The sequence below is a fragment of the Eschrichtius robustus genome, chromosome 2, assembly GCF_028021215.1.
Source record: "Eschrichtius robustus isolate mEscRob2 chromosome 2, mEscRob2.pri, whole genome shotgun sequence".
In the NCBI taxonomy this organism is placed as follows: Eukaryota; Metazoa; Chordata; class Mammalia; order Artiodactyla; family Eschrichtiidae; genus Eschrichtius; species Eschrichtius robustus.
Genome location: NC_090825.1, coordinates 50,061,251 through 50,069,202, shown reverse-complemented (window position 1 = coordinate 50,069,202; position 7,952 = coordinate 50,061,251). Strand labels below are relative to the sequence as shown.

The 7,952-nt window shown below is 37.4% G+C and overlaps 1 pseudogene; it reads left to right on the top strand.

Annotated features, from left to right (window-relative positions):
- Nucleotides 1-4,354: 4,354 nt before the first annotated feature.
- Nucleotides 4,355-5,187, top strand: LOC137756645 (enolase-phosphatase E1 pseudogene; annotated as a pseudogene).
- Nucleotides 5,188-7,952: the final 2,765 nt, after the last annotated feature.

Here is a 7,952-nt window from a genome sequence, read left to right as displayed (position 1 = left end):
GTATCTCCCTTTAATTTTTTAAGAAAAGTATAAACTTTCGTGCTATTCACTTTGAACTCATGCTTATTTAGAATTTTAGCTTTAGTTTCTTGTGTTGCCTTTAGTTTTTATTAATTTTGTGATTATGTGAGAAACCTTAGCCTGCCAATAAAATAAGGTGCTAAGATAATACATTGTGGGAACTGTAGTCTTGTTGTAATTTCCTTGGTTGAGATTCAACAGTGAACCTTCAGGTCATTTTCAAATGTGTTCTTAAAATTTAATTTCCTTTGCTTTTGATAGTAGCATGAAACTAAGATATTCCAGTTAAGTAAGGTCATTTTATTAGTACACTTTATATGTTTTTCAGCTATAGTGAGGTACTTTGCAATGCTTTGAAATGTGCTTAGCTTGAGTGCAGCCCGAAGACTAAAGTAGACACAAAAAGCAGTGGTTTTTCAAATGTTACAGAGTGATGGGACCTGGGACTGAGCCTGATTTTAATAATGGTTTTAGTATTTTTCTTTCTGCAACATATTCAATGCAATCATGGTAGATAGATTCTGGCTAAAACATACGAATGTATACAGAAAAATGTCAATGCTGTTACTTTTATCCTCATGTAATCAGTGAATTTTTCTGTGTACTAACCTTGAACTGCAGAAGGAAAGTATTATTCTATAGGTAAATAGCTCACTGTTACTTTTGAACCTCCAGTTAAAAAATCAAGAAAAAAGCTTTCCCTGAATAATTCTGAAATCCATAATGCTCATCTTTGAATCACTAATCATGCTGTCAATAGATTTCTTGAATTAAAAAGAGTTTTTTCCCCTTTCCAATGGAAACAAAACATTTCAAGAGTGCGGTAAAGGTAGAGTTGATGAGTGTTTGCTTTTGCAATTCTAAAGACTTTTTTGCTCTTATTTCTTTTGATATTTATTTGTTGGAGCATAAGGAGTCAGGTCCTCAAAATATGTGAAAGATAAGGCAACATGACCTACTGTGTCCTTTACTTCGTTGAATCAAAGACTGATTAGCACTAGAATTAAAACCATGGTTTTGTTTCTGTTTGTTTGCTTGTTTTTGCCTAGTGATCAACTGTACTTGACTGCTTTGATTTTTAAATCATCTTGTCCTTCAGATTATTGGATTTTCCTAATCAAGTTGAAGTTCAGCAGTCTTCACAATATGTCAGAAAAATTCCCATGATGTCAGTCACCACTGCCTTAGACTGTTTGTCATGCACTCTAAGTAACCAGACAGAAAAATCTAATTTCCCATTGTATGAACCAGCAATATATATCTGAAATTCAGCAGATCAGCATTACCTGGCACAAATTCAGAGGATTATATTCAGATTCTTTTCTGACTCAGGTCCAGTGATGAAATCCTATTATATAAATATCTGTTATCTATATCTGAAGGCAGACTCAGAATTCATCATAGAGTGCAAAACAAGAAAGATGAATATATTCACATTACATTTATCCTCAGTGTAAATGTTTAAGTGAGATAGTTGAAAACGACACTGCAGCCACTAGATGAAATTCAGATTAGTGATTATCCAGAAGGTCATGTGGACTCTGTATAAACTGGGTAAATTAAACCTAAAGAAACAAAAACTTGAGAGCCATGATGTCTGTTTTCAAAGGATTGCCCACTGAAAGAAGGGTTAGATTTATTTTATTTTGTTTTAGAAGATAGAAGCACACCAGATTGTGGCAGGTTATTGAATGCTGAGTTTGGCTTAATAAAAAAAAAAAAAAAAAGTAAATAACTAGAGGTAGTCTGTAAGTCTGCCTGAACCAGCAGTGAATCTCTGTTATTGAAAATATTTTAGAGTCTGAATGACAATCTGCCAGGGATGTTGGACAGAGAACTCTTAATCTGGCAGGGAATTTGGATTTGTCACTTTTAAGGTTTATTCCAACACTGGTTCTGTTATATTCATCCTGGAATAAATAGCCCCATCGCATCCTTTCTAGACCTCTCATTTCCTTTTGTTTACCATAGGATAATACAAAAAGAAGGGAGAAAAGAAGCCCAAATTCAGCTGTTAGTTGGGCAGACCCTGTTAATGAAATCTCATAAACATTTTTTTCCATACTCCTCCTTAGCTGCTTCTGGGACCATCTTTTTATGAATATGATTCCCAGATTCTCTCACCCAATTTTCATGTGGCTATTCCTTAATTCTTTTCTGAGGTCATGAGTGTTTACTTTCTCTATCCTTCTGTCAGCCTTACTTAATATAACTATTGGCCATCTAAGAGTGTGAAGTTAGAAAGTTCTGTTTTCATTTATGTAAAAAAATTGCTTTTGAATGAAGCAGGTTATGTTTGACTTCTCAGCAATCTCAAAGCCCTCAAGTTCAAGGCAAGGGATAGAAAGTGACATATTTAATGCCCAGCATGAAATGAGCCAAAGAAAAGCAAACACACAATTGTTTTTCATTAAATATATCCCTAATCCAAAACTTTTCAAAATAGGTATCCATGGTCAAATAAGTTTCAGAACTATTTATAATATTCATATTTAGCATTTAGTGATCATTTACTAAGTGTATGTATCAGACAGGTTTAGAGTTTTATATACATTATTTAATTCTCAATTTTCCTATGAAGCAAAAGTTATTACTGGTCTTATCTCATAGATGAAGAATCCGAGGCACTTGCCACTTCCGAGGTACTGAATGGTAGTGCCAGGAATTCAGCAAAGTGTGTATAACCCTGTGTCTTCACTGGAAGACTGCTCAGTGACCTAAATGCACGTTTGTGGTTTATTAATCTTCACACAGGAGAAATAGCTTATCAGCTCTGTTCCAGAAGTGTTTGACTACAGGGCACTTTAATGATACATGATGAGAGATTAGTATTTTGAGAAACACCATCTTAAATTACATTTTATCTGTATCACTAGTAACCTTGGTCTCTTTTATTAGAAATCATTTCAATAGAGGAAAAAGTTCTAACTAGAAGAATCTCCATTGTGACTTGCAACAGGATGTTGTGAAATGCTGTTTGAGATCAGTTTTTATTACTGGAAGTTAGCAAATCAGGCAGAAATTGTAGTGGAAATAGCAGCATGTTCAGAACAAAGTTTTGTGTGAGTGATAATGAATGACTGCTGTTCGGGATGAGTTTGGAATGGTTTCTTATGCAGCAAGAGATACAGAGATAATACATCTGAGTTTTGCAGGACTCTGTATTACAGGGGTGCCAGATATCTAATACCAAGGATGTTACCTCAGCCATAGGGCTTGTTGAACTTCTCCAAAATCTGATAGTAAAGAAAGTTCTAATGAGAGGTGGCATGGGTGATATGGTCATACAGTGAGGGGGAAAGAACTACTTCTGCAATTTCTGGGTTGTAGAGAGATTCTGCACATTTTTTCTTTGGCCCAAAGTTGGACTCTGGAAATAGATGAGCTTGGAGGCTACTGGAAATTGCCACAATATGGACAAAAATGAGTTGCATCTGAGATTGCAGAATCATGTCTCATGCTGGAGATGAAGTTGAACTTCATGCAGGATGAAAAATGCATTTGTGAGATGCTTGGCATATACTACCCATGCAGACAATGAGCTTAGTAAGAGCTGATAACCAATGGAAAGGGAACAACAACCTTACCACCATGTACATACGACGCTCATGTAAGGAAATAGCAATTACAACTACAAGAAAGGACAGGCAACTTAACAAGGGCTGTTCCCCCTTCTCTGATACAACTCCAGAGAGGTAAGCATAGTAAACAAGGAGGGGGAAAATCCTACCATATTTACCTCCATCTCAGCCCACGTTTCACGAGTAAGAAAGTTATTAGCAAGACTAATAAACTGGTATTGGTAGGCAGAATGAGGAGGGCTTTGCATCCAATACAAAATTAAAATATAACCTGTACTAAACGGTTTTAATAACTGAGAGTACCCCCAGAGTGATGGAAAGTTTCTAAACTTTTGTTAATGAAGCTCACCATGAAGGATAAAAGAAAATTCTCAAAGCACCATCGGTAGCAACTACTGGAAAAATAAAAAAATGTTTTGTGTATATATTTCAATAAATTGAGATTCTTCAAATTGATTAATAAATTTTGATTAAATCTATTTAGTGGTCCTGAACAGATCTGTCCTTGAGATTGTTCAGCACAATTTAGGGGATTTGACAAAATGGTCTGATTTTTCCTTTAAAAAAAAAAAGAATCAGAGCCCCGGGCAGCTTGCGAGTTCAGGGTCCCTGTGCTGCGGGTTTCTCTATTTTCAGGGGCGCCGACTTGTCCTCTCCGCCTCGTGCATCAGGCCGCGCGCAGTTGTGCGCTCCGGGACTCTTTTCGGGGCTGTCGGAAGCCCAGCAGGTTGCTGGGCGCAGCTGGCACCGCCCTCCGCCCTCCCTACCAGTAGGCCGATTCTCGTAGTAGCAGCCGGTGGGGAAATGGTTGTGCTTTCGGTGCCCGCCGAAATCACTGTGATCCTGTTAGATATCGAAGGTACCACAACCCCGATTGCTTTCGTGAAGGACATTTTATTTCCTTACATCAAAGAAAATGTTAAAGAGTATCTGCAGACACACTGGGAAGAAGAGGAGTGCCAGCAGGATGTCAATCTTTTGAGGACACAGGTTGAAGAGGACTCCCGCCTGGATGGGGCTCTTCCGATCCCAGCAGCATCGGGGAATGGAGCCAGATGACCTGCAGCGGATGATCCAGGCCGTGGTAGATAACGTGCGCTGGCAGATGTCTCTGGACCGGAAGACCACGGCACTGAAACAGCTGCAGGGCCACATGTGGAGGGCGGCATTCAAAACTGGGAGCATGAAAGCACAGTTCTTTGAAGATGTGGTTCCAGCAGTCAGGAAATGGAGAGAGGCTGGAATGAATGAAGGTGTATATCTATTCTTCAGGGAGTGTAGAGGCACAGAAACTGTTATTTGGGCATCCTACAGAGGGAGATATTCTTGAGCTTGTGGACGGTCCGAGATTGGACACAAAGTGGAGAGTGAGAGTTATCAAAAGATTGCCAGCAGCATTGGGTGCTCAACCAACAACATCTTGTTTCTGACGGACGTTACCCGAGAGGCCAGCGCTGCTGAGGAAGCTGGCGTGCGTGTAGCTGTGGTGGTGAGACCTGGCAATGCGGGGTCAACAGATGATGAGAAGACTTACTTCAGCCTCATCACATCCTTCAGTGAACTGTACCTGCCTCCCTCAACCTAGAGGAGGAGTTCCAAGGAAGAACAAACTGTCTTCACAGACTTGTCCCTGTAGTCTAGTTTTATTCTAATGGTAAAAGTAATTTACTTAAAAAATACATATATATACATACATAAGGTAAGTGTGTGTATGTTCAAATTACCATTCACAGGCACGTAAGTGGGAAAAAGAATCTCAGTTCAGTGAAAAGGAAACTTATTTAAAGATGATGCTTTGTATGTAGAAATTGTTTGAAACCACAACTCTAACCATTATTGAGGGCGAAATATAGTTGATAGAAGAAATTACTACTATACAGGTCAAATGTGTTATGTTTATCAAGTCATGTACCAAAATAGAAAGGTAGGTTTGAGAAGTTACTCAGAAGCCTGGTTATTTTAAAAACTAGAAGTATTTCAAAGACATTCCTAGTAATAATCTAGTCCCCTTTTAAATTGTGAGTTAGAAGATTACAGCAACTGGATTTCAAACTATTAACCTCCCTATTTACAAATGACAAAGCTATTTGTTTCTACTCCAGAAGAGAGCAAAGTTGGTAAAGGAGACTCATTTGAGTCTTGATTCATCATGTATCTGTTACTTAAGGAACTTGCTAATCATTGTACCCACAGCAAGCAGTTGCTTTACCGGTGAAAAAGATGCACTATCGTAACAGCTAAAATGGAAATGTGCTTCCTAATGTTTAACAAAACAGTCCTAATCCTGACAGTTATCTCAGATTTCAGAGTCACCTTGCTAACTACTTCTTAGCACAGTTTGAGAACATATGTTAGTCGCTGTTTACTATTAAAAAACAAAAGGTTTACTGAAATTTGTCCATAAGACCTAGAAGAGCCCTAATATCTAATATTTTCTTCTGAAATGGATGTGAGAAATGTAAATTTTATAACAGCATTATTTATCCTAGTTCAGCCTAATAGGATATCATGTCAATTTCATGTGGTAATTAATAAAAACATTTTCTTCTTTGAAAAAAAAAGTTTGGAGAAAGCTGAGTCATGTTTAATCAGCCACTTGGAGAAATACAGAGTAACCTAATTAGGGACAGCGGAGGCATACAGGGTTCTCATCTGTTATGAAGGAATAAGGCTGCTTGGTTGTAACCAAGGGCCAAACTAAGATGCCAAGATGTGTTTCAGAGGAGGCATTAGCTCCTAGAGTAATATATAAACTAATTGCCCTGGAAAAAGATTTCTTCCAAGTGACTATAGCACAGTTAATTATTACTCCGAAAAGTGCTAAACTAGAACTGGTAGGTATTGATTTATGTATTTAACATTTCAGAGTAAATTGCAATTATGTGGGTAAAATAGGCAAAGTCCTGAGGCAACTTGTAAGAACATGAGTGTTGCAACCAGGTAAAGCTGAATCTTTGGGGCTCTTTGGAATTACTGTGAAACTCAGGGTTATGCATAAGGAATAGCAACTTTTTTGTTTACAAATATCTTGTTTCTTATAAATAAATATCATCGTCGGAGAGCGGAACAACAACTCTCTGACAATAACTGGTATTAGTAGCAGAAAAAAGATGCAAAGAAAGCCTTGAATGGATTGGAAGGGTTGGTGTGGGAAGAAAATGGGGTTACCACATTTTGAAAGCCAAAAGTACTAGCATGATAGAAATAGCACAGTTGTGAACTAATGGGCCTCTGAAGTTCTATGTGACTTCAAAATTGTTTGCAAGTGGTCTTCTGATTCAGGAAAGATTTTTATAGGTAAATTTCAAATGAACAAGAGGACTGTTAAAGTTGGAATGTAGTTTTAAGGAAAAGGAAAAATATTGGCCTTGTATTTTCCATGCAACTCAAAATGCAGGAACTTACAATCTAGTAGCTATTTAGACAAATCTCCCTGACTAGACCATTACAATTATGTCCTTCATTATTATTTTTAATGAAGAGACTTTGAGTCTTTTCCATCAAAGGCAACTTTGTAGGTACAAGGCTTAGGAAGAGAAAAATATGATGAAATTCCTCAAATTTCCCCTTTATCCTATCATTGATAGTAAATCTGACAACAGAATTACAGCCCACACCGCCAAAATTAGGCTGAAGGGCGTAGCAGCTTACAGTTCTCTGCTTGTAGAGAGCTAAATCAACTGGCTGCAATGGAAACATAAAATATGACTTCAGTTAAGCCTAGGATCATTGTCTACAACTCCACATTGTACACAGGATTTTTTTTCCTAAAGAAAAGTGTTCTTTAAACTGAAAACCCATTGTGCATGTTTTGTTATAAGATAGTTAGAAAGGCTTTAAACTGTGTTAAAGCCATTCCACCATGTGACCATTTCCATAGGGAGTTCTCAGTTAAGAACTAGATTTTTGAACCTTGAAAATACATGGTTACAAAGATATTTGTAGGTACTTCAGTGAAATGATGAAACACTTCAAGCAAGTGAGGAAAAAAAAGTTACGTGCATTCTATGCCTGGGGAAGCCACTATTTTAAATTCTGTTTTGCTAAGTTTTTTAGAATGCTGATACCCAAATATATACTTGTTAGTTAATATTACAAAGTCAATCTAGTGACATTAAAGGCAAAGCAAAGGAATGATAGGTCCATATTCTCTATTAGTCTGGCAAACATTTCAAAAGAGGTGGTGTAGTATATGAAATGACAGTCTGCCACACTGAAGTAGTATAGCTTATAGCATTGTTTTTGAGTCTTACATAAGACAATAGTATGGTATGACTGACAGGTATTGTTACCAAAAGCCTCTCTTAATGAAGGCTGTACCTCCTTCAAGGTCAAATAATGTTCCTTCCT